This window comes from Leptinotarsa decemlineata, unplaced genomic scaffold (genome assembly GCF_025532065.1).
Source record: "Leptinotarsa decemlineata unplaced genomic scaffold, Ldec_3_MD MMD2_tig00026336_RagTag_RagTag, whole genome shotgun sequence".
Classification (NCBI taxonomy): Eukaryota; Metazoa; Arthropoda; class Insecta; order Coleoptera; family Chrysomelidae; genus Leptinotarsa; species Leptinotarsa decemlineata.
In genome coordinates, this window is record NW_027412692.1 from 6,786,053 (window position 1) to 6,809,061 (window position 23,009).

The 23,009-nt window shown below is 34.3% G+C and overlaps 1 protein-coding gene across 2 annotated transcripts in view; it reads right to left on the bottom strand.

The window, feature by feature from the left end:
- LOC111502284 (immunoglobulin superfamily member turtle) overlaps positions 1–23,009 on the bottom strand; it is a 278,977-nt gene that overhangs the window by 173,514 nt on the left and 82,454 nt on the right. Inside the window, exon 2 of one of the 2 annotated variants that reach the window (XM_074183310.1) lies at positions 8,838–8,881. The exons of the other annotated variant lie outside the window; for it this stretch is intronic. The gene's annotated coding sequence lies outside the window, so the exon portion shown is untranslated. The remainder of the gene's footprint in view (positions 1–8,837; positions 8,882–23,009) is intronic. 2 annotated transcript variants of the gene reach the window in all.

The following is a 23,009-nucleotide window of genomic DNA, read 5'->3' on the forward strand; positions in this document are numbered from 1 at the left end:
AAGCCTTTCCCTACTTGTAAAGGTCTTACTTTAGCCAACTTTACTGTCCAACATGTTAACGTAGTGATCGAGTTTCATCATTAAGCATTTTTTTATTATCGGTTGTTGACAGCTTTTTTAGCTCGTTCCGACCAAAAAGTGAATATATACGCCCACATTTGAAGCAGTAAATAAACTCGAAAGGTTTTTTAAAGCACATTTCCTTGCATCAAGCAAATCCTTCGCGAAATCACGACACTCCAACTATAACGTCTCCGGGACTTTATTTACTGGTCCGACGGCCAAGTTTTAATCCAAAATAAAAGGATTACCATCGTCTTTCCGCTGGAGTCTGTGGCTCCGTGCCGTTTATGGAACCGACTCACGTCCTCTCCAAGATAAACTTTCGGTAATACGCCTTAAACCCACTAACTTTTCACAAAAATCATGTTTGAAACTCCGGGAATATCGAAAAAGTTCTGAGAGAATTTTTTATTGCGGACCTATCATGAGTAGCGCGATATGGATATGGGAAATTGGGCGAAAAATTCTCCTATTGTTGGAAGCGCAATTTGAATTATTGGGTTGGGTTTGAATATATGTTTGGATGGCGTGCAATAGCATTTTAATGTCGCTGCAACTTTGTGTAAATGTTACAGTAATAGTCCAGGTAGGAATGAAACACCACTGAATATTCTTTGGTAAGCTGAAAAGTTTCGAAGCAGAGGGAAAACTGTAAAGATGATATCATGAAGAAAACATTTGGTAGAATCACCTAAAAGAAAACATATTTGAACACGTTATAAAAAAGTTGAAGAAGAAAGCACTTTAAAACAACTCAACTACAAGATATCTACACATGTACGTTAGTTTGGACATGGTTGAAATTGTTTCTTGGTGAATGTTAACCTGTCTGAACTTTTTTAGATGAGGGGCCAAGTAAATAGTCCTAGTTTTGTTCTAACAGCGTCATCACAAAATCTGAATGGTGCAATCCATCTGTCGTAAGAGGTTTATTTTTCCTACTACTTGAGAGCCGTCCATTCCTTTCAAGTGTCTTTAACACTGCAGCCTGTGTTGCATTGCTCATCAGAACAATTTTTGTTAAATTTTTATCCCTTGCTGATTCGTATATTTTTCCACTTGGATTGTGTATTGACTAAACGGAAAGCTAGAAAGCAGATCCTGTCAGTATACTCCAGCTTCTGTCCGACATTCAGTTTTAGACATCAGGTCTTTCTGCCAAACATGTTTTGTGGAATACTGTTCATCATCCACTTTTCAGGATTTGTGGCTTAAACCGTTAAGTTTGTGTTGAGAATATACTTCAGTCACCGTATCTGTAATTATGTTTGATCTCAATTTTTCCACGAATTCGAAAATTTTCCTTATGGCTAGCTAGTCCGAGCTGGGTCATTCTTACTTCTTCTGTTAGTGAAAAAGATTTACATGAGACATATTCGAGAGCATCTGCAATGTTAATGTTGATGTGATTTTCAATGCTAGCCTAATTTTTTTGTTAGCGATACCTTGTTTTGTCTTTAGCCGCCAGACCAGAGATGTATACAGGGTGTTTTTTAACTATGGTGGAAAACGTTAGAGGGTGATTCGTTAGGTCATTTCAAGAAAAAAAGTTTTCATAAACATATGTCGGGAGTTGCTTACAGGTACAGGGCGTTGAAGTTTAAAAGAACGATATTTATAAAATATCATAAATATCCTAACACCGATTTGCTGGTTGAAATTTCCCACAATCTTTGAACCCATTTTTCCCCGTGGGGGTTGAAATTCATGATTCCCTTTCTTGATGCTTATTTACGCTATGCAAAAAACCTACCTGCATATTTCAAGATTCTAGGTTCAGCAGCTTCGGCTATCGATAATCGAATTATGTTACCTATGAATTCATTTCGAAAACTAACAAAACTTTTAACGACGTCTGCCCTCACACGTCTGCCTGCGTTATCGGCAATGGCGTTTCTTTGCTTAGACCGCCCCTCTACCCCTGCGCATCGGCCGCCATCGTCTCCCAATAGACGCGCAGCGTATTGGCTTTCTGCGTTGCGTCAAGTTCATCTCATCATGATAACTTTTGAACGATTTGTCTAAATTACTTGGTGTAAAAGATAAAGTTTATCTATATTGAATACTTTAAACGACAATTTTAATAATTTTTATGAGAGTTTGACAGATATTCTAAAATGTGCATTGTAATTAAAGTATGCAATTTAACTGTATTTATGGCTCAGTACTTTGCATATTGTGGCTAACACATAAGAGGTAGATATAGGCTATCACGGACTTTCTTTAGAACTATTCAGGATGAACAATTAAATGGTACATTATCTGCATGTAACTCCATTCAATAGAATAACTCTAATTGAATAGAATAGAATATAATAGAATAGTTTATTAACTACGTTACATTTTCACGTTTGTAGTAAGTCAGGTGTATATGCATTCTTAAATAAACATATAAAACGAAGAAGTAAATTGTAAAAATGTATAAATATTAAGCAACGCAGGGTTTGCCTACGTACATAAACAGGGCTATTCAAATTCGTTTCTGTACATGGGATCTCGTAAACGATAAGAGATAGAGTGCCGGTTAGATTGTGGCAAAGTTGAGTATTTTAGAGACCTATTTAATGATGTGAAGAAATCGAATATAGCTCTTTTGGTTCTGGAGATCTACAGGAAAAACCAAAAAATCCCAAATTATTTTTTTGCCTATATCTTTTTTATTCGCAGACATATTGAAAATCTGTCCACATTTGTTGTGGAATTGGCCATGGTGGTGGTGCGCCCGACTCACGATCGGAAGATCGTCGGTTCGATTGCCGCCTCGACCAGATATTTTTCTCGAGAGAATTTATCTGGTTGAAGCTGGAATGATTCTGCAACCGTGTTAGGAATCACACGTTAAAAGGTAAGACCTCGTTAGTCCTTAGCTCGCACAAGTTCTCAACTTTTGAGTGTTGTCGTTCGTATGGGGGCGACAGCTGATTAACGGAAAAACAGATTTTAAACAGATTTTTAAACAGATTTTGCTCTTGGAACTTGATGTGTGCTCTCAGAATATATCCATGAATCTTTTATACAGGGCGTCATCTGACTTGGGCCACCCCCATCTTTGAATTTTTAAATACGGACCTGTATTTTTGTTGTAGTTTTTGGATCGTAGACGTTCACTTCATACTGCGAAATTATATTCAATTTTATATTTCGGGATGTTTCGGTAACATTCGATTATAATGGTGTGAATTATTCCCTTTTAAATTACGGCCCTGGAAATTGGTTGACTGAGTTGAATAAAAACATAATAGCAACTTTCACGTCTCTCTATGTATCGTAGAGTTTTTCGAGAGTTTTTTTTTCATTTTTAGGTATCTATTCATATTTTTTCCATTGCTCTGAGCGTTTTCTACAATGAACTTTGAATAAGAAAACCTTTTATGATTATTTGAAACATATTTACATCAAAAATATATTATATATATTTTAATAAGCAGAAAAATAAATGATATCAATAACATCCGAAACGAATACTATAATTGTAATGAAAATTGAAATGAAGTAATTTATATAGGTACCCAAAAAAATTATTGGCACAATAAATGTTCGAATTGGAGTCCTTCCATTTCGGGACATTTTTAAACTCGGTTTTTCATATAATTTATTGCCCTTAATACACTTATTTGCTACATTGTTGCGAAATCATTCAAAATCCTCAATCTCGAGTCTTCCACATTTTCTATCTCTCTGCCAGCGTAAATCCTATTTTTCCCCATTTCCCTATGCCCCCATAGAAAATAGTCCAAAATAGTAAGATCTGGTGATCTTGCAGACCATCTTATTGTCCCATTATTTGTCTCGAAATGGAAGGACTCCAATTCGAACATTTATTGCACAATTAGTGTTTTTTGTGTATATACATTACTTACTTCATTTCAATTTTCATTATATTTATAGTGTTCGTTTCGGATATTATTATTGCTACCATTTTTTTTCTGCTCATCAAAACACATATAATATATTTTTGTTGTAGATATATTTCAGATAATCATAAAAGGTTTCAACTCAGTCAACCAATTTCCAGGGTCGTAATTTAAAAGGGAATAATTCACACAATTGTAATCGAATATTACCGAAAAATCTCGAAATATGAAATTGAATTTAATTTCTCAGTATGAAGTGAACGTCTACGATCCAAAAACTACAACAAAAAATACAGGTCCGTATTTAAAAATTCAAAGATGGGGGTAGCCCAAGTCAGACGACGCCCTGTATCAAAGATTCATGGATATATTCTGAGAGCCCACATCAAGTTCCAATAGCAAAATGTGGACAGATTTTCAATATGTCTGCGAATAAAGAAGATATAGGCGAAAAAATAATTTGGGATTTTTTTGTTTTTCTTGTATATCTCCAGAACCAAAAGAGCTATATTCGATTGCTCATTGAATAGGTCTCTGAAATACGCAACTCTGCCATAATTTAACCGATACTCTATCTCTTATCGTTTACGAGATCCCCATATACAGAAACGAATTTGAATAGCCCTGTATAAACAAATAAATATTCACCTATGATAATAATGTTTGCTGATGACCTGGAGATGTTTAAAGTTATTCATGACTCAACTGATACAGAATTATTATAGTACGATTTGTTCGCTGGTGTGATATGAATCTACTGTAATTGAATATAGACAAATGTCAAAATTTTACTTTTTCCGAAACAAAAATCCCATTAACCGGCCATATAAAATCGATCAATCAGAACTGAAAACAAAAAACACAATCAGAGATTTAGGAATCACTCTCGACCCAAATATGTCATTTAAACCCCATATTGCAAATATTACTTCTAAAGCACTAAAATGTTAGATTACATTCTTAGATCTGCAAATGAATTATCTCTTACTTCAATAAAAAATCATATATTATTCAATGGTTAGATCAATAATCGAATACAATTCCACAATTTGGTGCTCTTCATATCATGTGGATATTGATATGCTTGAAAGTGTTCAAAATAAGTTATTAAGGTACTCCGCATATAAACTGGGATATCATATTGGTGAATATGACTATAAAATTATATTGGACATTCTTAACTTGAATACTCTGGCTCATAGAAGATTAGAATCAGACCTTACACTAATACATAAAATAATCAATCAACTTCAAATGTGAATCCAAGGAGAACAATAAATTCGGAAATCTTCAAAGTACTCTTTTGTCGCATCAACTATGGCCGGAATGAATCTGTAGGTTGAATTTTGAGACTTGCAAATACATACAATGTAGATTTAGAATATCTTAAAAGATTGTAATTCATTAACTTATTTTTACGATTTTTTTTATTGTATTTTATATATTTTTTTGTAAAAAGTAGGTACTGCCGTAAATAAATAAATAAATAAATTTACAAACTACCACAATAAAATCGATACCGGTGAGTATGTTTCATCTCGAGTAGACATAGCTGACGTGAACTGTCCTAAAATGATCGTAGTATTCCGAAACTGAGTAAAAACATTGGTTGAGTAGCATTTTCTTGATGGCTCTTTTGAATTTGGTGATACTAAGCTCTTCAAACTCATTTGGCAGAGAGTTGAAAATATTGCAATCAACAAAATTCATTTTTGATCTCGTCAAACGATAACGGCATGTTCTTACCTTTTCTTACCGCATTTCTCGTGAAGTGTTGGTGTTTCTCTAGCAACTGAGCATTTTTTCTGATTTCCAGTAGCGTCTGATAAATATATAATGATGGCAACGGCATGATACGTAATTTTTTGAATAATGGTCTACAGTGCTCCCGGACACTCACAGTTTTTTTTCTGTAGTTTGAAAATTCACATCGAACCAGAAGAGTTACCCCAAAGAACAACAACGTAGCTGATGTGTGAGTGGAATAATGGAAAATGCGTTATTTTTAGAATCTCACCGCTTGTGATGTTTTGCAGTTGAAGGATAATATATTGCACTAGATAGTTTATTTGCGAGAAGATCTGTATGTTGATGTCAAGATAAAGTACTGTCGAGACTAATGCGAAGTAATTTTACACTTTTGTTAACTGAACCTACAGCGGTGAACTCAAGATTTTGAGTTTTGTCACTATTAAACTCCAATTTATTTGGTTGAAACCAAGTGATGACTTGATTTTCAGCTTCTTCTATCACTTGTAGAATGTTTGATGATGATTGATCGCTATATATCAAAGTTGTGTCATCTGCATAGAGAATGAACTTATAGGGTGACATGAAATTACATATGTCATTAACATAAATAATAAAGAGCAGGGGCCCAAGTATTGAAACTTGTGGAACACCGTGCTCAACAGGTTCGAAATTTGATGTAACATCATTACATGCATTATAGGCAGCGTACGCCAAGATAGCTCTCAGGGAGCATGCATTTTTACGACTTACTTAATACTCATTGTTATATTATGACCGAAATTACACAAAACCTTTGTTAATTGTAGCCTATATGTTATTCTGATGTATAAGCTGTATTTATGTAAAGTTTCATCTGAATCCGTTCAGTCGTTTAGGCGTGATAGAATCATAAATATACATACAAACATACATCCATCCTGACAAACTTTCACATTTATAATATAGTATAAATAGTATAGATATTTCTTCGATGTGCTCAACAAAAGAAATTTTCACTATGATTGAAGTGTCTTTTTTCTTACTTTATTAAGGAATCTTCTTCTGCTCACGTGTAGCAGTTAGTTTTACCAAATGAAAACGTCACTGCACGGGTTCTTCGCCACTAAATATTTATTTCACGGGATTTATTTGCATCTAATTGAATATTGAAATATGCAAATCGGCATATTCACCGGCATCAGTTGCTCTTAAATGTAAGACAAGGATTTGGGAAAAAAGTCCAATTGGAATTGGCAAACAAGCTGGTTTTTATCAAGAGTAAACTCACTGAATGGCTTTGATTTACATTTCTTTTCAAACAGGGGCTGCAGCAAGTGGGAGTATTGTATTTTTATTAGGCGAAATTCAGAGAGGATTGCAAGAGCATATAAATTATTTGGAGATGAGTGTATAGTTGAAAAACATTTAAATTACGCTCAATGCGGTAAAATAATGTGTATGTGTGAAAATTCAAAATTAACTTTTGTTTCAGTGGAATCAATTGATGTTGAGAATAATTTTGGAGACTTCTAATTGAATTTTCTATTTACAACTGAAAGTCGGTATCAATATCACACACAGGCAGTTTTAGCCAAAACTTTCACTTGAATCATTTCAATTTCTTTCATTCATTCAAATGTAATCAGTTAGTTTTGAAAATGGTGTAATAGCCGAAACCGGTCAACAATAAAGAAATATAGTGAAAAATAGACAAAAGTTTGTTTTTGTAGAGTATCCTCAGTTGCATATTTTTCATTATATCGTAAATGTGTTCTGTTATAATAACTATTAACTACTGCAAAATATGGGTAATGAAATATCAATAGTCAGTTCATAAAAAGTATAAAAGTTTCTTGCGTTGAAAAACCACTTCAAACAAGCTTTTAAAGGCGTGAAGAACTGTCATGACGTCATACTGTATCAATCCAGGCGCACGCATATGGCGCAGGCTGTGACTGCCGTTTAAATATACTTATTTAATCAGCTGCAGCGGAAAGCTTTTGTGTTCAATGTGATGAGGTACTGTTTTTTCAACAGATTGGTATTATTAAGTTGTAAAATTTCGAGATTTGTGTTTAACCTTGATTCAGCTTCATTTGTATGTTATTAAATTCATAAATCTAACAAGGACTTTCAATTTCAAAGTCAATGGAACACAAAAAATATAAATACTTCCATTAAATCACCCAATTAAATATTTATAAGAGTACCTTAAAATGATCGTTATCGTCGAACAAAATTGTTAAATACACGCAGAAAGAATAAAAATGATAATACATATAACAGCAAAGCTCTTTATGTATGTGAAAACCATTTTAGTGAAAGTATTTACTTATTATCTATCTGATTTGTGAGATAATTGCGTTCAGGCTAGGGATATTGGAAAATTTGGAAGTTGATTAAATAATATAATTAATATCAATTGTAAATCTAATCAAGACTAACCAAACTGATACAATTTAACCCAAATTATTCATATAAATTTCATTAAGTAAGGTTTTGTCATCAAATAATTATCTTCTTTTATGATGATATTACCATGTAGTGGTTGATACCTACTTAGTCAGTTAATTAAAATATAGAACTTGTACTTAGTAATTAAACTTACAACAAATAATAATTGTACTTACTTGTCTATTTTAACTCCGCTTACTTCACCAAGAGAAACACGTTTAGCTTCTTTAATGAATTTAGCTACCATAAACATATCAACAACTGGCAGATTATCGGATTGACGTTTTGTAGCTCCGTAGTCGGCCATGTTTGTTTGAATTTACAGACTTAATGGTTAATAATACTGTGAAAATTAACTAGATACAGTAAAAACCACATATTTGGACAAAAGTATCACAATAAACAACAGAAACTTCGAACCAGTAAACACAAACAGTTCAACATGAATGGCATGGTGACTGGCGAAATACAGTATGACGTCACATACAATGGCTGAGCGTTTTTGGTCACGTGACAAATTTAAATCTTTATTATACTTTAATTGTTTCAATAGAAGGAATTGTATTTAAAAATAGTTTTTTTTTTGGTAATAAAGGCTTCATTAGGATGATATATTTTGATTCTCAATGTAATTTTTGTGATTATATTTTTATACAAGTTCCCTAGTCTTTAGTGTTTTCTGACGAATTTGTTTAAACAGTTTTTTAAAATTACAAGTTTGATATTTTTACTTACTCAACTCGTATTTTGTTTTTGTTATCGGCTCAACTGAATAGTACCTAGAACAACAAAATTTATGTTATTACATAGTTTGAAAGAATCATTCACATTGAAACACAACAATTATGATGAATGATTCTTTTTGGACTTAACCTGAATTTGAATAGATATTTGACCAAAGAAAATGAGTCCTTTCAGATGCGTCCTATACAAAACTAGCGATTATAACCATACATATGTTCCGTAGGCATGATATTGATATTTTTTTAACAGTGCCAACTGGCATTTCCCAAGTTTCCGATTACGTTTCACCATTATATCCAACAATTGTATAACCTCAGGGAAACATCACTGTGTAGAAGTTTTGCTCGGGTACAAGTCGCAAACTTCAGTGTCATCGCTGAATGGATGGGAACGGTAGATGTTAGGTCGGTAATCCTCAAACTCAGAGATGATAGTATTTTTTATTTGTCAAAAAAAAATCAACAGAGGAAAATGAGGTGAACACAAACCTTAGGATACCAGAATATGAAATCGTAATTTTTGCAATATCCGGTTTGGACAGGTATTATTTCAAAATTATTATAAATATAAATCAAGACTCAAGATTGTAACTGTATAATAAAAAAAAATATTTCAGCTTTTCAAATATAGGAATAGCTTTCAAAATTTTTATATAATCCTGGCCACTAGATGCGCGTTAGAAGACGGTGGGGCACTAAGTTGTAATAATAATTTCGAAGTTCATACATTGGTAGTAAAGCGTTGGACAAACATCTGTGTAGTGATAATGGATTTCATTTCTAGACTTGAACTGAAATTGTTACAATTAGCTAGGAACATTTTAAAAGTTTAAATAAAAAATCTGAGCAAAATTCACTGCATCACCCGGAGAAGTTTAAAGGGTTTTTGCCGAGGTAATAACCGTTCTTATTGAAAAATTGTTATTTCAATTGCATTTGTAATTCATAATACTTTCCACAAAGAAGAACCTACTCATCATAAGATAGACTATGGATTCAGCGCAGTGTAAGATCGGCCTCGCGACTTGGATGGAGAAAACAATTCATTTTGTGTCAGTTCGTTCATTATTTGCATCTGTAAGAGTATACGATCAGAAGGTAAGCGATATCGTTCTGAAGGACTTAACATTAGACCAGAACACCATAAACTCCGACAGATCATCATGAGAATTGTCAAAAAAGTATTGAGTTACTTTGACCAAAGCGGGGTGTGTATCATAAATCTTGCATTCCGAAGTTATACTTTCCCAGACTATAGGATGGTCAATGAATTTTGGGTTCAGGAAACCTGTACAATAGGATTATTTCCCCAATGAATCTTTCAGTATCATCAGTTCTCCGAAACCCTTTATCTGTATGGTTTATAACTATGAGAAATTTCAGAATAGTGAAAAATAAAATTAATTCTGTCAGAGAGTGCAGAACGAACCGTTTATTTTTCAACTTGATTTGGTTGTCAATCGCAACTTCATCACCAATTTGGAATATATTCAACAGAATAGTTGTGGAGAACACTTTTTTTCTGCTGTTACACGTGAAAAAGTAAAAACTTTGATTTTTCCTTTAAAAATTTCGAAATCTTTCCCTATCAAAACATCCTCAGGCAAAGTGAATTGAGTTCAAACATGAGCATCTCTCAATCCAGAAAATTATCAGTGCATTTCTTTGGGGTTGATCACTTCATACATTTATTCACAAACACGACGTGATTCACAAATATCATCAAAGCAATCTCTGGGATTCATCTGTCCAACTTGTGATTAACTCTGCCAATACATAATCATATTCACAGCGGAAGCTTGTGAAATATAAGAAGGAATGTGCGTTAGAAGACGCTGAGACCGCTTAGGGGCAATAGTCTATCAGTGTATACGTCGGCAGTGCAGATTGGGACAAAAATCTGTGTATTGAAATTACTTTTAAACTGAAACACAAACTTCTATCGGGGCAAACAAGGGAGGAATTTCAAAGGTTGCAAACGTTAGGAAATGAGAAACCAATAATGGTCTTTCTTAAGATTACTAAAAGTTCAAAAGCATCTAGTGCAAAAGCAACGGGTGTAAGTTTAAATACCATTCAAAAATTACATAGTGAAATGGAAGGAATTGAAGATGGTGAGTAGTCATTTTCTACTCCAAACAAAAAAGAAACAGAATCTCCAAGAATCGTTCTTGATGATTTTGACTAGGAGTTTTTTCGTCGATATGTCATCAACTTTCATATGAATATTACTGGAGTTCTTTCCCAACACCAAATCGTCATTTTCAACACCTCAACACGTGTTTCGATGACCAAGTGATCATCTTCAAGAGGTAGATTAAACTGGAAATTTTCCTAAGCTAACGCTATTTATGCAGGTATACTGTACAGGTATACTATACAGGTAAACCATACAGGTAAACCATACAGGTAAACCATACAGGTATACCACCCTAAATTAAGTTTACAATTTGCCTCATCTATTATTTTACAATATGTCCTTATGTAGTGTTAAAATGTTATAGTTATATATAAAACAATTTTCAGCTATATAAAAATTATTTAATTAATTGATTAATTAATTTGCCTTATCTATTATTTTACAATATGTCCTTATGTAGTGTTTAAATGTTATAGTTATATATAAAACAATTTTCAGCTATATAAAAATTAATTAATTGATAATTTAATTAAAAATTAATTGTTAATTAATTTACAATATGTCCTTATGTAGTGTTTAAATGTTATAGTTATATATAAAACAATTTTCAGCTATATGAAAATTAATTAATTGATTAATTAATTAATAATTAATTGTTAAATAATTTAATTTTTATATTTAAAAATTATTTGTTAATTAATTTAATTTTTAATTAATTAATTTTCATATAGCTGAAAATTGTTTTATATATAACTATAATATTTAAACACTATATAAGGACATATTGTAAAATAATAGATAAGGCAAATTGTAAAATTAATTTAGTGTGGTAAACCTCCCAATCGTACGTCAAGACGCAGAATTGTTTTGGGCCAATGAAACCGTTGACAAATGTGGATCTTTCTGCAGAGACACGGCAATGTCCAATTTTTTATCTTCGTCTAAAACATGTGGCCGCCCACTTCTGGGCAAGACCTTCACTGTACCATGTTCTTCAAATGTGTGTAAGATCTTACTCACAGTAGCCTGGGAAATGTGATTTTCCAGATATTTTGCATTAAATAAAGTACACACCTCACTTTGACTATCCCCACATCCCAACAATATCAATACTTGAATATGCTGCCTCTTTGACAATATCATTTTTGTTTAGCAAATTGAAAAAAAAACACTTTGAAGGTACCCAATTAATAAACTAAACATACATACAATTTCAATTTCACCCATAAATTCCACAATTTCAAAACTGAGTCAGGACAATATTCTCATGAAGACATTCATTTTGGCACAAAAAATCAACAACAATTTTATGTGTTAGTTTTTGGTGAAAAAACAAAATCCACATTGATGCTACATTACGTTATCAGTTTTACACATAAATCAATAAAATTTGTATTGGTGCCTGGCCCGGTTGGTCTGTTCTTAAAATTTGTAAACTTTTAGAAAGTAGGTACTGGTGATCCTTAGCTATTGTTGAGCAATGTACATCATCACCATTTATTTGGTTTTTGCGTTAATTCACCCGTAGATAGCTAAGTAGGTATTTCTAACTTTTTGGTTTTATTTTTTTTTTCATTTCGTAGTAACCACATGAGTGAAAAAAATGAAGGATATGGTCAGATTCCATTTTTTACGAGCTTTTCAACGAGCCCATACACGACATAGGATTGCATTTGAAAAAAACAGTTGGGAAGGGTTGCAGCTAAGGGGTTGAAATAAAATGTGTACAACGTGAAATCAACTGACGTGTTTCAGGTATACCTGTATAGCATACATAGCGTTAGCTTAGGAAAGTTTCCAGTTCAATCTTCCTCTTGAAAATGATCATTTGGTGATCGAAACACGTGTCGAGGTGTTAAACATAACGATTTGGTGTTGGGAAAGAACTCCAGTAATATTCATTACTATACCAAATGTTCCAAAACAGTGCATCATAAGAACTTTCATATGTCCAAAAAAACCCCTACGCTGCGGCGAATATATAAAAAAATTGTAAATGAAAATGGCTGTGAAGAACTTTACGAAAAAAGTGTTGAGAAGAATTGGATTTAGATGAAGAAGAACAAGAAATGAAAGGAAGTTACTCAGTTTTGGTGACCCAGCCTTCAACTTTTTCATTGTTTTATCGGATTGAAGAAAACAATCGTTAGAAATCGACCCAACCTTGGACTTGTGCATCCATATGTTACCCAAACCATGGATAAATTCCAATATTTTTCACAAATCCTTTTCGAGGTTGATTATAATATTTTCTTCGATAAATATATAATCTCTCAAGTGTGAAGTTTACAGTAATTTTTTCATACTTGAAATTCGAATTTTGTTCAGAGTATCTTCAAGAAAACTGACGTAAAATACTTTTTATATGCTGAACATTCAAAAAATGTCTTCCGCCACAGGAAGTTTACTCCTTTGTTCAAGTTCCGTTCCTCTGATTTATCGTATCCACATTGAGCAGTTTTTGTCCTTGCAAATTGGAGTTCGCCTCAAACATAAGAAAACATATTCTCAAAGCTCCTGGGGTTGATATTAAAATGAGCTACCGCACCAAAATACGGTCTAGAAAATCGACGGCTTACAAACTTAGAAAAAAATCGCATCCATAATGCCACCACGGATTGTCTGCCCGCTTTTGCCGTGCGGAATGTCCTAGTTGATTGCTTTGTCGATAGATACGCCCGCGCTCAGGAGGAATTCAGCCTAGCTGGTGAGCAGCGGTGTACGAGGGATATCTTTTGAGTTCTTAAGTAGGAAAACATGTTTTTTCGACAAACATCATTAATTTTTCAACATAATCTCCTTGCAGCTCTATACACTTTTCCCAGCAACGTTCAATAAGTTCGATGGAAAATCTTTAAACGCTGAGAAAATAATCTGGCGGAGCTGAATCTGGCGAATATAGTGCTTATAGTGCTTGAGGTAGCAATTCAAACTTCACTTTTTTCTTAGCCAAATGCAGCTCTTGGAGGAATATATTTTTGCGTTGATAGAGCCACTTTCACATATTTTCAACTTAGTTGTCACTTCTGAAAGCTATCTGGCGACCGATCATTCGTATCGAACAACACATCAGTAGCTATATTATGCAATTTTGGAAAACTCTTTGAAAGCATTATTTATGATCAAATATAAAACGATATTGGAATGATTATAACACCAAATCAGCATGGAATCATGACTAAAAGATCTATCGGAACAAACCTAGCGAGTGTAACAGAATATATTTAAAAAAAAAACTAATCAATACAGTTTATTGTATGATTTTCACTATAAAAGGGTTTTACGAAAACCGCGACACGTGTTTCGCTATACAATAGCTTCGTCAAGCATAAACTCATGAAGATTTATTGAGTGATCAAATTTATAGATGGCTACTATCACTTACAGGACTCTCTTAATGAAGTTCAAATCTGGTATAGTGAAAACAGATTTCAACTCAATGTAGGTAAATGCAAAGTACTGTCTTTCTACAAAAAACTTCATCTTATAATTTTAAAGATTTAGGGGTCGTGTTAGGCTTACATGTGACACTCATATAACTCACATTTTATCGTCGCCGTTGTAGAGTAGACTATGCATCTTTAATTTAGTCTTCATTTTATCAAAATTCCGTCCAGCGATTAAAATCTGTTTAGCGTAAGTGCTTGAAATTTATGTTTTTCTAGTGCAGTGGATTCTATCCAGCTAGGGGCACAGACCAGAATATTTTATCAAACATATTCAACTTAAAAACACTAGAAGAAAATGGACCGCGATTATGTTTTTGAACACCAAGGACTCCAATAATCAGAACAACCATTTCGACAGAGTGGTCTGGATAGATTCTGCGGAGTTCGAAGAGAAAATCTCGATATTTTATCCGTTTTTCCTTCTCTTTTCGGACATGCTGATCGCAAGGGCATTAGGGTCTCGGACGTCTCGCGTCCTGCACCTTGTGTCAGGAACCTCTATACCCAACATGCGAATGCGGTAGACTAAGGTATTGAACACACCATCCTGGCAAGCCATGATGAACCCCTCAGTTTCCGACTTCAGCCCTGAGGAAAGCGAATGTCAGACGCTTTGATAAGCTAAGGTCTTCAATGTTATTGAAGAAAACCCCATACATTGGCTTATCCTTGTGTTTCCTCAGAAGTGAGGTGATCTCCGAGGCTTTTATATGAGATTTTTGCTGAACGGGTCCAATTCGGTGTCAGAGTTGTGGTCACCTCGTTCAGTGTCGAAACCTCAATCGAGTTTATCAGCTGCTCGGGCAGCTGCCCTAAAGAGACATGCTTCAATTCCAGCTCTCTCATGGTCACGGACCATATAGAGAAGAGGATCCAAACACCTGACAACTTTATAGGCTATATCCAGTACCATTCTGTCATATAGACACTCCAAACTCAAAAGTCCACGGCCTCCCTGTTGTCAGCATATTTGTTGCAGCAACTTTGTTCTTCCCCGACAGTTCCGATGACCAGATCTGTCGAAGTTTGTGCTGATACTTGCCGCGGAGGGAGTTCTTCACTGCTGTTACCTTTTGTGAGTGGCATTGTTCCAGCATGAGGTATGTATACGTCTATTCGGTAGGATGCTTCCATCTACAAACTGCACATCCTTTCCGTAGTCCCCGCATCGTCCTCTTTTGAGATGGACCATTGCACATTAGTCTATCCCGAATATCATACCGATAGCATGCGTGTACTCTTTCATCACCCTCAAGGACTGATGGAGATCCTTCTCTCCAGAGGCATAAAGTTAAGATCATCCATATAAAACAAATGGGTGACCTTGTGCCTCCGGTTTCCGGGGGTGCCACAGTTATGCCTTCGAGTATTTCTGAGCGCAACGGATAATGGCAATAGTGAGATGCAGAAGAGAAGGGGACTGAGGGAATCGTCCTGAAATACACCCCTTCTGAAAATGACCCACCCTGTTTGGACTCTGGTTTGACCAGATATTATGGTGAAGCGAGTTCGCCAAAGTGGTATCAGTTATTCAATTCATCTCACTATTTTGTCGGGTACCGCAAGGCATCTGAGCAAATGCAAGATGAGCTCATGCGATATTGTATCAAATGCCTTACGGCAATCGATCCAGGCCATAGAGAGGTTACGCTTGTATTGTACCGAGTCCTGCGTTACACATCTATCGATGAGCAGGTTCTGTTTACATCCAGCGACAACTCTTTTCGACCCTCTCTGCTCATATATCCGTAATTATTATTATTATTGTCTTTATTTTTTATATTATGCAGTAACTTTTCAAGTTGGACTTTTCATACTGCCCTTCATTGTTATACTTCAGTAGCTCCTCCATTAATTTAGCTTCGCTTATTTTTCACACTGTCGAAGGTTAAAAATCCTCAAGTATATTCAGCTCAATGATTTCTTTATGCCTCACTTCTTCGAATGGTCTTCTTTTCCATAGCTTCTGAAGTGAACAAATCCCGTAAATTTCTCTATACGACAATAAACTTCAGAATCCCCGATTGAACTCCCCGTGCTGAATAATGAAAATTCAAATTCCTGGGACAGTCCGACGGGTGGACTGCCCAGATCGTTTCCAGGTCCGAACTAATGTATCTCGAATAGTAATCAATCTCTGGCCGAGACCGCAGTTCGAATTTGACGGCAATTGACCTGGCAACAAATTTCCCATCGTTATTCGCTAGCTCTTTTGCAAGAGGACGCTGTTTGTCAGCTTTGGTTTTCCCAGGAATAAGCTCCAGGAATAAGCTCGCACTTTCGAATGCTACACTGAAAATATAGTCGCGTCTCCTACACCAGTGGAGCTATTGTACTAAAATGCTATAAAAGTGGTTATAGTTGCAGTCGGCTACAACAATGGGATAACGTAGATTATGAATAAATTGTGGAACCATTTTTAAAAACAAGTCTTTATTTACATTGTAATACATTAGGTTTTTTTTTTGATAATTCCAATCCTTATGATACATATCAAATAAGAAACTAAGTTACATCATAATCTCATAACTATCTGTAGGTCCTTCGCAGTTAGTGTTTGAATGTAGTGGGTCAACCTGTAGACAGACCTACGTAGTAGGTCTTGAAGGCTTTGAAGTGTCGAAGCTATTTTCCGAGTTTTATGGCTATGGTCTGCAGGTTTTCATGTTTGACGATTCGTCTACCACTGTGGTAGACATCAAATACGGTCGAAGTGCTAGAGTTGTTCTCAACTTAGAAACTACAATGCTGCATTTCGTCTCCAGTTTTATTAGATATTTTCAAAAGTTTTGTCCGTTTTATTATCACGTGTTTTTGTAGCTCCATATCTCATAGAGAATTTTGTATAGTTCAAGTACACGAAATAGTGCCACCTACCTTCCAATAGCTCCCGTTTAATAATATAGTTAGGGAGATAATTAATTTCGTTATTCAATAATCCTTTCTGATTATATAAGAATCACTATTCGTATAATGAAAATATATATAATAATATCTATATATATATATATATATATATATATATATATATATATAATATCTATATATTTATATATATATATATATATATATATATATATATATATATATATATATATATATATATATATATATATATATATATATATATATTATTAGAATTACTTTTTTAATCTTTTTCTGTCACTCTTCTTCGGTAATATTAGATACTTCTTCTTATCAAATTTTGGAAAATTATTTTTACGCCTGATGCTTTGTTTCAATTTTCCCAATTTTCCCCAAATCAACTCGATGGAATTGAAAACACAAAAATAGGGGAAAGTCTCACTATATGGTGTCTCCATACTTTTTATCGATACTCTCAAGGGGATACACTTTTTCCAATGTTTCTGTCTGTAAAACTTCAAGTAATTCGTTTTTGGTATAGTAATCTTCAAAATACAAATCGATATCCATTAAAAAACTTTGTATTTCATCTTTACTCGAATTTTTATTCGGTACTTTGATGAGCTGTCGTGAATGATAGGAAGCTTTGTCAAGAACTATTACACTATTCGCATACAAGTTTTTTTTCCACATAATTTCAAAGAATTCGAAACTCATCCTTCACTCAGTCCCCAATGCACAATGATTAGTCGCGAACCTTCGTTTGCAAGCATGTTAGGCGTACACATTCTCGAATCATCAGTCCACCCTTTCGTAACTGTGTCGTGAGTGTTATACCAAGTTTCGTCCAAATAGAAAATTTGCCGTTGTTCTTGTTTATATTTAGTTATTTGTTCTAAGTTTTTGTTACGCAATTCCATTATTATTCTGCATTCTGCAATACTCAAATACATCCGAATCTTATTTACTGGAATCTCTTTTTCCCATTGTTCACCATCGCTACTGGAATCAGTACACTGGAAAAAGTATGCGTTGTTATCACACTCGTTATTACTATTAGTACTTGTCAAAGGACGCCACATTTTAAACAGATACCAAAAGTTTCAAGTAATTATAACTGCACCAATATCGAATTTCAACACTCAAATCGCGATCAGTTCCTGAACTAAACACAACGGTGATAACTATCCCCGCATTCCCCGATTTCTATTCGTCATCGTTACATGATTTCAAATTTAATTTTATGACTCTTCAGCCAATCATAAAACACGGTTAGTAAAAATTATCCAGTACAAACCGCCAATTCTACAGTTCACGTGGACTAGTTCGCAGCCGGTTCATTTCTATGTATTGGTTTTTTTGGCCTTTGAGAGTGTCTCCAGCTTTAAATGTGCACACTATCGTTTACTTTGACTATACTCTATACATTAATAGTATTTTTTTCCAATTTTCACTTTTTATGTCTCTTTCAGCTATATTATGTCTTCAAGGGATTTTCGGCCAATTTTCCTCTTCAAATTCAAATTCAACCAAAACGCCGATGGTTCGATGGTTCAAGCCCCAGGCTGAACGCTCAATTTTCACTTACTATCGTCCAACCTGTGTTACGAATCACACGTTAAAAGGTAAGATCGCACAAGTTTCGACTTCTGAGGGTTCTCGTTCGTAGGGGTCCGATAGCTGGTTAACGGAAAAAACATATTTTAAACCGGGCTAAATCATCACAACAGAATCTTATCGTGAGGAAATTAACGAAATGTACCGTGGCTTCGTTTCCATTAATTGGATCCTCTGAACTTATTTATGTATAATTAAAGACAGGTAGCCAGATTTTATTAATGTTCATTGCCTCCTTTTTCTATTGAAATTATCCCTGTGTTTCATAATTTCCATTGTCTCTCTATATATTATTGGATAGTAGAATTGGACTAGAACAACTATAAAAAAAAGATCGTATGGTGTCATTAGCAGTCGTGAATGTTCATCAAGAAATAGCAGACAGAATCGACGCAAACAAGATTGTTTATGAATTCGACAAATTGAAAAAAAAGTTACACTTCGTTATCTGAAGAAAATATTGCGTGAAAACTATAAACTTCTTGAAACTATTATAAAATACAGTCTCATTATTATTCACTTTATTGTTTTATTTGTTGTTCCATGTTATGGTCATACAAAAAAAGGTGTATTCGTGTGCATGATAATAATTTTAAGGGCAAGTATGTGTGAACAATTATAAAGGTAAAAGCCTTATCAGTTACATAGATTAACGAAAATATTTGGAAGTATGGGTTAATTCACGTGTGAAAGTAGGGAAAATTAAAACAATATTTTTATGATATTTTATGATAAAGTTATCCTTTGGTCAGCCCCTTTCAAACCTGGCTGTCTTCGCCTATGGTGTGACTTCAAGCACGCTATCATTTGTAATAAATATTTATGTGATACACATTACCCGAAATTGCAAAACTACATCCATTGCAATTAGATATCATCCATTCATTCCAGAAGATAATGGACTAATAATAGTTAGAGCTCGGTTGGATTAGCTTTTACCTTTATCTCGAACGCCTTGTATCCTGTATATTATGTAATTCTACAGTCTAGTTTCTCCATTCAACATGGAATCTCTACTAGCTGCGCCATTCATTAATGTTCTCAGTTCAATTTGCCTGACGAGGTCCGGCAAATTAGACGGCTATCTAATGATTAATCAATGTACGTAGATGTAATCGGATTGTTCAAAATCATTCGGAGATAAAGTCACAAGCGTTAATTACCTTATACTGGGGCTCTTGATTGGTGTGGGATTAAACCAGAGTATTCGAGTACTAGGTAGATTAATGTCATTTTGTCACGAATATTATATAATTTCGAGAAACCAACATGGATATTTGAACAAAAAATCTATGAAGACTGCGATATATTCTTATTATCAAAAAATAATAGAATATATTGAGGCAGAAGAATTGCCCTGCTGGAATCTTTTGTGTATATAGACATTGGTGTACCTCAGGGGTCCATATTGGGGCCAATTCAATTCCTGTTCTATATTAATGTTTTGGATAAACTTTCTATACCTGCATCCTTCGCAATGTATGCTAATGATACGTCGTTAATCATATCTGAAAAAATGTACCCTTCCTTGCGTGATAAATGCAATGAAGTGTTGACTTCGTTGCATTTATCACGGTTTTCAGCAAATTACTTGTTTTTAAATAGATACTTCGAAAACGCAAGCATTGAGGTTTCACCATATCCAAAAAAAAATATAATGAGGTGTCATTCCAATCAAACGAATCGGGTCCATCGATCTCAACTAGTTCAGATCAAACAATTTTCTTAGGATTACGAATAGATGAAAATTTCAATAGGAAGGCTCACTCCCATTACCTAATATCAAAGTTGAATTCGATTGCCTTTCAATTTGGAAAATTGCGGCATGTATCTACTCAATATTGATATATTGATACAGCTCTACTATGCATAAGTTGAAAGTAGGCTACGATACGGTGTGATATATTGGGGTTTATCTACCCTAGCAAAAGATATCTTCGTGGCAGAAAACCGAATTTTACGATCATTCACAGACTGATTCATGCAAAGATATATTCAAGAAACTGAAAATATTAACATTACCATGTCTAGTCCTATCAGAGTTGAGTATGTTAATATTCGACAATAATGATGAAATTTATGTGAGGAATGAACGAAATCATAGTTTCAATACAAGACGAAAGAATAATTTTTCAATTCCATTTGGAAAATTCAAAATAACTCACCAATGTCCCAGTCATATGGCTCCTAGAATATACATGCTCTTCCTTCAAATGTGAAAAACTGCTCGACAAAACAATCATTCAAACATAATTTAAAATCCTTTTTGACAGAACAGTGTTTTTATCAACTGGATGAATATTTGTCGTGGCAATTTGCGGTAAAATCAATTTTTTAATGTAAGTATTATTGTATTTTAAATGTAAGCGACTGACTTCTTCCATGTGGTTTGTAACTGTTTTAAGGAAATAAATGACTAATATCATAATTATTATTATTATTATTATTCTGATCAGTATATAAAGAAGCAGTGGCGAATCAAATTTTCAACTGTATTGAGGAGAAACATACAGCCCCTCTCTTCTCCTACACACAACATTAGGCAAATGCATGTCGATAAACCACTACTTTCCTAGCTGATACCACTTCAAACAAAAAGTCGAAAGGCTATCTTGTAATACAAGTACGGTCCTGTATACTCACTAATCATTATGATAACATATCGTCTTTCTAGACGCCACTGAAAGAAATTATGTATTCGGAAGACTTTTCTATCCACGATGAACTGGTTATGAAATTTATGCCGGAGGTGCCAGGAAAATTAATTTAGAGACGTACTAAGATTACCAGACACTGAAAAAGTGGATGTAATTAGAATAATTGTATCAGTTGAGTCCAGAGTGTTATTGAAATAGTATTAGAAGTGTAAAACCGCTAGTTATGTAATATGAATGAACTCATAGTTAAAAGTATCTATGAAAAAATCAAACAAACAGTTTGAACGAATTGTTCTTTTAGATGATCTGATTTATAGCCAGTCTTCAAGTATGCCCACTGACTATACGTGAAAGATTTCTTTCCTTATACGAGGAATTGGGCAAATTTTGAATATGCAGTTGGTTACCTCGTTCACAGGCAGATGGGGCGACGACAAACCTGTTGTTTGTTGTAGTCTTCAGCTTAGTTCGAGGAATGATACTCTGACGGAATTCGATTTTCAATTATAGGAAATCATCGACTTTATGTTGATGATATACACTACCTTGCACTGACGAGTGGCCAAACAGCCCGAAACCGGTCTGCAAGTGTGTTCCAATAATTGAAAATCTATTGCGGCAGTTGTATCGCCAACAGCATATGCAGGAATAACTTCAGTGAAGAATCCTGCACTGACACCTGTCGGATATAATCCAACGCCCTTCGTGGTATTAGCCAGGGGAGTAGTTGTTTTCTGATAGGTGTCAGTCCATTAACCTACTGTGTAGGGTGTTGAGACTGGCCTGAACGAATTGTTCTTTTAGATGATCTGATAACAGTTTAGTCATTATGATACATCCTCAATTTCCAAAATCAAAGTGACGAATGTGAATATGGAAAAATACATGCAAAAATTCAGTAACTGAAAATTTACTTGCATGCAGAAATATTACTCTACATATCGCAGGAAATTTGAACAAGAAGCTAATTTTTCTCTAGTAATAAGCTCTCTGTATTATGTAAACTCAATGTGTTTGTATCATAATATATACAAAGCATGTTTAAAAAATTGAGGTGAATCCTTATTTTTCTCAAAAAAAATCATTCATTCATCAATTTCTATTTTGTCCACGCCCTCCCAAAGTAGTCCCCCTCAGATATAATACACCGGTACCAGCGTTTTTTCCAATCCTTCGAAGCAGTTTTGATATGCACTTTTTGGTATGTCTCTGAGCTCTCTCAGCGTTTCGGTTTTAATGAGTCTCTTCAAATTTGGAAACAATAAAAAGTCGCAGGGAGGCAAATCTGGTGAATACCGTGGCTGATTCAACACTTTGGTGTTGTTTTTGGCCAGAAAATCATGAACAAGCAATGGCTAGTGAGCAGGTGCATTATAGTGATGCCAAAGTTATACATTGTTATTTCACAATACCGGAGGCTCATGTTTTTTGGTCGA